The sequence below is a fragment of the Grammomys surdaster genome, unplaced genomic scaffold, assembly GCF_004785775.1.
Source record: "Grammomys surdaster isolate TR1022 unplaced genomic scaffold, NIH_TR_1.0 126109, whole genome shotgun sequence".
NCBI classification, from domain to species: domain Eukaryota; kingdom Metazoa; phylum Chordata; class Mammalia; order Rodentia; family Muridae; genus Grammomys; species Grammomys surdaster.
This window is the reverse complement of record NW_021620917.1, coordinates 4,421,940-4,429,370: the sequence shown is the minus strand read 5'-3', so window position 1 is coordinate 4,429,370 and position 7,431 is coordinate 4,421,940. Positions and strand designations below refer to the sequence as shown.

At 48.5% G+C, this 7,431-nt stretch overlaps 1 protein-coding gene across 2 annotated transcripts in view; it reads right to left on the bottom strand.

Annotated features, from left to right (window-relative positions):
- The window catches only part of Card11 (caspase recruitment domain family member 11), a 135,400-nt gene that overhangs the window by 71,231 nt on the left and 56,738 nt on the right, over nt 1–7,431 (bottom strand). The gene's annotated exons all lie outside the window — the stretch shown is intronic.

Here is a 7,431-nt window from a genome sequence, read left to right as displayed (position 1 = left end):
TTCTGTACAACTCATGCCAACCTGTGTAGCTGGCGTGCTCTCAGACCCAACAACAGTCTTCCTGTCTCAGCCTCTCCAGTGCCTGGATTACTGGTATGTTCTGCCAAACTTGATTTAGGTGTCCAGTTTTCTAATTCTCCTGTTATCATTCCAGGATCCTCCTAAATCAGAGACCCCAGCTCCCCCACACACCTAGCCATGCCAGGAGAGTGTCTAGGAAGGGACTCAGGAAGAGCTTCTGCTAATGTTGCCTGGGACTTCAAGGTTGGTCTCTCTCTCTCTCTCTCTCTCTCTCTCTCTCTCTCTCTCTCTCTCTCTCTCTCTCTGTCTTTGTCTCTTTTTGTCTCTCCCCATCTCTTTCTGTCTGTCTCTCATTGTCTCCCTCTCTCACTATATACCTAAGGACAAGTTTGATTCTCCTGCCTCTACTTCCACAGGGCTGGGATAACAGGAGTGTACCCCCATACCTATTTTATGCAACCCAGGGGTGGAACACAGGGTTTCATGAGTGCCAGGTGAGCACTGAACCACGTCTGCAATTCTACTCCAAGGTCTTTCTCAAGAGGTCTTTAGGTCTTGCTAACACCTGGGTTTGGCTAACACCGGAAGCAGGGAGCAGAGGTCTTGGGTTTTGCTTAGTACTCAGTCTTCCTCATTTTCCCCGGAGTGTTTCAGTGAGGTCAAAGCTGCAGATCCCACAAGCAGCAGAACAAGCAGGAGGTGGGTTTGTCCTATGGACTGTTGTGGCTGGCGGTTCTTTCTGTTGTTGAGTTAGTTGGGTGTCTGGGTCTCATGGGCAGAGCAGCCTCAAATAAGGAAGAGAGACCTCCCATCCTGTGAGAGCTTCGAGCCAGTTGTGTTTGTTGGTGACAAATGAGATCTGAAGAGGGGTGCAGTGTTGGGGAAAGAGCATACCATCTTACTTTAAGCAAACAGGAAGGGGTCAGACACAAAGAACTGGATGTCTTCCCTTCCTCTCCTACATTGCTCTGTACAATTCCCTTCATCCTTGGTAGAATTTAGGAGGAAATCTGGGGCACCTTCGTCGGTCATTCTGCTAGGGTCTTTGACTTGAAATCCCCTCCCCTGGGGACATCCCTATAGTTTGATATCTACCATGGAGTTATCTCCAGGTGAGGAGCCCTCTCATCTTTCCTTGTATATCCCCGGGGCTTAGCAAGCATCTTACATAAGTGAACATTTAATATTTATGAGTGAATAGATTTCCAATGGATAAGCGCTGCCTTTCGTTCTCTTGTCAGAGCAGCCTCCCTTCAGCTGATAAGACCTTCTTCCCCAAGCTCCATGTGTGGGGAGGGTTGCCGCCTCTGCCACCGCCCACCACAGCAGCCTGCCTGTGGGCTTGCTGCCCTTCATTTGTCCCACCCCCACCCCATCCTTGTGTTTTGCTGTGCTTGCAGTTTGCTGCTAAGTGCCAATCCATCTCTCCCTGTCCATCAGTCATGAGCTTGAAGTCTACAAGAGGTGTCCCTTCAGTGCTGACCTGCGGGGACACAGCCTTCTTGTCACAAACCATCCATACTAGGAGAGTAGTGAGGAGACAGCAACTGTCCCACAGGCTAAACACTATGAGCTCTTTCCTGCAACACTGTGCTTTACCACATCCCCAGGAAGGAATGGGTGTCTGCAGAGTGCTCCTGGCCTGGGGTGGCATCAGAATAGAGGAGTGCTTTCTACAGCCCCGCAAAACGGTCCATGCTCAATGGAGGATTATGGAATTTGGTTCTGTTCTTATGCTTCTAGTAATTTATCCCACCTTCCTAATGTCCTTCCTTCCTTCCTTCCTTCCTCCTCCTCCTCCTCCTCCTCCTTCTCCCCCTCCTCTTCTTCCTCTTCCTCCTCCTCCTCCTCCTTCTTCTTCTTTCTCTCTCTCTCTCTCCCTCTCTCTCTACCTCTGTCTCTCTTTCTCTCTCTTTCTCTCTTCTCCTTCTCCCTCTTACCTTTCCTCCCTCCCTCCCTTTCCCCCTCCTTCCCTTCCTCCTTCCATTTCTTCCTCCCTTCCTTGCTCCCTCCTTCCCTCCCTTTTTCCTTCTTTCCCTTCCTTCCTTTCATGCTGGGATAGCATCTAAAGCAACCTTGCACTTCTAGCAGCACTCTACCCCTGAGTCATGCCTCTAGCCCCTCACTGGGGGACTCTACTCAGACATCTACTGCTGTGATACATCCCAAGCCTGGTGTAGGATTCTAGTTCTTAGAGAACTGACAATCAGACACCAGCCAGCATTTACCAGATTACAAGGAACTGGCTACTGCCCCACACTGTGGCATTGTTACTGGGTGAGCTTCAGGAAAGATATTCCTGGAGACCTGGGTGGAGATGCCTTTGAGCTGTGCCATCTGAGCACAGCTGGCCCTCAGTCCATTTCAGAGATGGGGAATAGAACGAGCCACTAATAAACCAGCAACAGACAGGAGGGAGGAGCAGGCTGCGGCTAGGAGAGGGTATGGCCATGGTATCCTGGGGAGTGCCAGGAGCTGAAAAGGCAGCCGGCTGCCTTTCTGCTCGTTCATGCTTGAGTGTCTGTGATATGCTCTGGGATGAGGTTAGACTTGGCTGGACTTCTTGGAAAATGGACAAGAAGAATGCCCATGTTGGGGAGACAGAAGAACATGGTAGAAGGTCTTAGCTTTTCACTTGTCAGGAGCAGAAGAAAAGAGTGACAAAGTGTGACATGCTTGCAGGGAGACAGATCTGCTGTGAGCAACAGCCACCAGCCATTTTTCAATGTCTGGACTGATGGCCCATGGGCGAAGGATTCAGACTGCCCTTCTGCCCCCTTTATCCTTCTCCTGTATGCCTGGAAGCAGCTTTTGTAGAAGAATCCAGCCCAGTGCCGTCATGTGGACCTCTTGATCCCACCATGATCACAACAAGGAGCGTTTCCATGGGGAAGTAGGTAGCTCTAGAAACTGGCCCGCTCTTCCATCCCCCAAAGCTCTGCCAAGGCACCACCAGGGGAACCTGCTAGTTAAATACATTAATTGAGCAGCCACTATGTTGACAACAAAAATAGGCTTTCGAATCCAATTAAATGTTAGGCTTCAGCATGGGAGAGAGAGATGGTGCGTATGCCAGAGTGCGGGGTGGGGGTGGGGCGACAAGAAAGGGTTTCTTTACCAGTAATTAACCACAAAGTAAATAGCTTTCCTATGGAATGGGCCCCTCCATCCCCACACCCCCGATCTTCAATTAGCTCTGTTATTCTGTCCCCTATTACTTGAGATAATCAAGGGTTGGAAGTAATTAATTGCTGTAATGTGTTCCGGAGTGGAGCCAAATGGCAGCTCGGGAAGGCTGGCAGTAGCTGCCGGCTTCTCTAACTGGCTTCCTGGAAGGGCCAGCTTGGGTTCGGCCTGCATAAAGTAGACAACAGGGTGAATGGGGAACACAGGCAGGGGTATCAGCACTCCTCTGGCTCTTCCAACGCATCTGGCACTGGGCATTGCCCTCCCTTCCCACCCCAACCCCCTGTCATCCATCTCTGTGTGACCCGACAAAGCCCTGGACCGACAAAGCCACTCACATCCGAAACACAGAGCGCTTGTGCCTGGGTAAAATATTACTCAGCTGTAAAAAGGAATGTTGTTTGACACATGCTGCCAGATGAATGAGCTTTGTGGGGGTTTATAAGGAGAGACACAATCCACCGGCAAACACTGGGCAAATCCAGAGAGGCAGGAAGCAGATTAGAGGGGTCTGCAGTTCACAGCCAAGAGTTACCCGAAGTCAGGACTGGCAACATTCAATACAGATATAACTTTTCCCCAGACCCTAGAGCCAAAAGCATCGGAAATGCAATACCCAAGGTTTATATAGACATATAAATGCGCGTGTGTGTGTGTGTGTGTGTGTGTGTATGTGTGTGTGTGTGTGTGTGTGTACCCTTACTTGTACATGTGGAGGCCACACGTTGAAGGTGGGTGTCTTCTATTGACCTCTCTCTCTCTCTCTCTCTCTCTCTCTCTCTCTCTCTCTCGATAGGCCCTCTCCCTAAACATGGAGCTCAGTGATTCTCTAGGCTACGTGGCCAGTGAGCCCCTGGATCTCCCTGCCTCTGCCCATTGTGAGCTGGAGTTGCAGGCATATAACCTGACTTTTTAGGTGAGATCTTGGGACTGAGCTCAGACACTCATGTTTTCACAGTAAGCACTTTACCTACTGTGCTGGTTGGTTCCAACTGTCAACACCACAATCTAGAATCACCTAAGAAGGGAGTCTCAATGAGGGATTGTTTAGACTCCAGGCTGATCTGGAGCATGTCTCCCCTGGACCCACATGGTGGAGCAGACTCCAGGAAGTTGTCTTTTGACCTCCATATTATACATTGTAACCCCTCACCCCAAATTTCAAATACACAAATAAATATGAAAAAAGTAGAGAGAGTAACTGAAGAAGACTCCTGAAGTGGGCTTTTGACTTCTACATGTGTGCACATGTGCACACACACATGCACATACACATGTATTTACACACATCCCAACACACTTAAGAAGATATTTTCTAACTAGGTAGAGTGATGGTTGCTCAAGAGATTGCCTTGACTATGTTACTTGGGCTAGGAAGACCTGCCCACTGTAGGTGGCACCATTCCCTAGGCAGGGAATCCAGATGGTACCAGAGTGGAGAAAAAGAACTGAGCACAAGCAAATGAGCATGCATTGACTTCTCTCTGCTGTTGGCTGTGGACAGGACAAGCTATTTCAAGTTCCTGCTGCCTTGGCTTCCCCACAGGGACGGACTGTAATCTGGAATTGTGAGCCAAATAAACTCTTTGTCTTCCAACTTGCTTTTGTCAAAGTATTTTATCGTGAGCACAGGAAATAAAACTAAGGCATTCGCTGAGCCGTCTCCCCAGGCTCAGACTCCTCTCCTTGCCTGCATCCCCTAAACAATGCAGCAGAGCAACTATTTACACAGCCGTGGCATTGTACTGATGATGATAAGCATCCTCAGGATGTATGAAGCACACAGGGGATGTGCAGAGGTTTCCTGCAAATACTGTGCCACTTTACAACAGGGCCATGAGGATTCGTAAATGGTGGTACCCAACGTTCCCCTCCAATACTGGGGATGATTACAGTTGTTAGGGGTTGAGAAGAGGCATGGAAGAGAGTGACTGCTAGTGGGTACCAGGCTTCCTTTTGTAGAATAAGAATATTTTGGAACTTGTTCTGGGGAGAAGACTCCACGGGTGAAATGCTTGTATTGCAAGTGTGAGGATCTGAGTTCAGAACCCATGGCCAGCAGCACGATCCTGTAATCGCAGCCCTGGGAAGGTGGAGACGGGCTTGGTGGCCAGCCGGTCTAGTTAATCAGTGAGATTCAGGGGTCGTGAGAGAGCCTGTCTCAGAAAATAAGGTAAGGGCTGGTGAGATGCTGTAGAGGGCAAAAGCATCTACCTTCAAGTCTGACAACTTGAACTTGATCCCAGGATCCACAAAGCAGCAGGAGCAAGCAAACTCCAGCAAGCTATCCTCTGATTTCCATATATACAGTGTGTCATTCTCTCTCTCTCTCTCTCTCTCTCTCTCTCTCTCTCTCTCTCTCTCTCCTAAATCAATGAATGAATAAATAAACAATACGGTATAGAGCAGAAGGTGAACTTATGACCTCCACATGTATGCACGCCCACACACATATGCACATGTATTCACAAACATACAACCACACCCCGTCCCCAACACACTCAGGCTATTTTGTAACTAGATAGAAATGATGACTGCAACATTTTCTCAGTGTATGAGATGCTACAAAAATGTTAAGTTTAACAACAATGGTGACTACTGGGGTAGGGAGACGGCTCAGCTGGTAAAGCCCGGGGCCATGTTTGTGTATGTGTTTAGTCTAGCCTGATTCAGGACAGTGGAAGTCTCTCCTAAACACACACACGCACACACTCACGTACACACACACACATGAACTCATGCACACACACACTCTCTCACACCCAGACACACACACATGCATGCATGCATGCACACACATACACACGCACACACACTCACACTCTCACACACACACAAAGATAAAAAAATGGAAAAAAAGAGATAGTGGGTTTTAGGCTCTATAAATGTCACCTCTGTAAATGAGGACAAAAGCAGCTACAGTTTTCTGAGCTTGTGAGAACAGGGACCAGGTGCAAATTCAAGTGGACTTCATCCCCAAGACAACCTGGCCATGAGTATCTGTTTTTTGGTTCAAGACACAGAGAATGAGAGAGAGGATGTTATGGGTAAGGGAATTGAATGCTGGGATTTGTGCCTGGGAGAAGGCCCCATAGCTTGTCAATGGAGAATTGTCTACAGCTTTTCAAACCTGAGGGTCCTTGGAGGAAGCAATGCTGGAGAACCTGGAACTGTGGGCGGGACTTTTGTGGAATGCTGGGGGCAGGGATAAAATTAAGTCAAATTCTAGAAAAAAAAACATGGCCTGTGTGTGTGGTGTGTATTTGTGTGTGTGTGTGTACATGTATGTGTGGTGTGTGCACACATGTGTGTGTGTATGTGTGGTGCATACACATGCGTGTATGTGTGTGTGTATGTGTGGTGTGTACACATGCGTGTATGAGTGTGTGTGTACATGTATGTGTGGTGTGTGGTATGTACACATGCGTGTATGAGTGTGTGTGTGTGAATGTGTGTGTGGTGTGTGTGCATGTGTAGAGGGGATGGTGCCTTGGGGTCAGACAGCGACTAGGGCTTTTGAGAGAAAGGGGAACAAGAACTCAGTTTTATTTAGCACAAACAGGTGCAGGGGTGGGAAAGGGAAAGAGAAATGAAGAAAGGAAACACAGAGAAGGGAGCTGGTGGGGTGGCGGGGGTGGGGTGGGGTGGGTGACAGGGCTAGCCAGCCAAGGAAAGCCATAGTTAATTCAGATTACAGACATTCTTGCTGCAGAGAGCTGTGGAGAGCTCCTGAGACCACAAGACACTTGAACAGAATTTGAGTAATTTCCCGGAGACTTGCTCACCTGCTTTGAAGCCACTGGTGATCTTGAGACTTCAAAACAAAACAAAACAAAACAAAACTTTGATTCACACTTTCCATCCATCCGAGTACAGTGAGAGGGGTTGGGAGTGAGCATCTTAGTGATACTCCCTTTTTCTTTCTTTCTCAGGGCAGAGACACCCTCTTCTTCCCTCTAATGACCTAGGTATAGTGTAAAAGCGTCTTTAAATGGCATTGTTGGCAAAACTTTTAGGTCCTCTTTTATTTTCTTTATTGAAATATTAGATCACCGGGCATGGTGTCCCACGCCTTTCATCCCAGTACTGGGGAGGCAGAGGCAGGTGGATCTCAGTGAGTTCAAGGCTAGCCTAGTCTACATTGTGAGTTCCAGGCCAACCAGAGCTACATATCGATGAGAGAGAGAGAGAGAGAGAGAGAGAGAGAGAGAGAGAGAGAGAGAG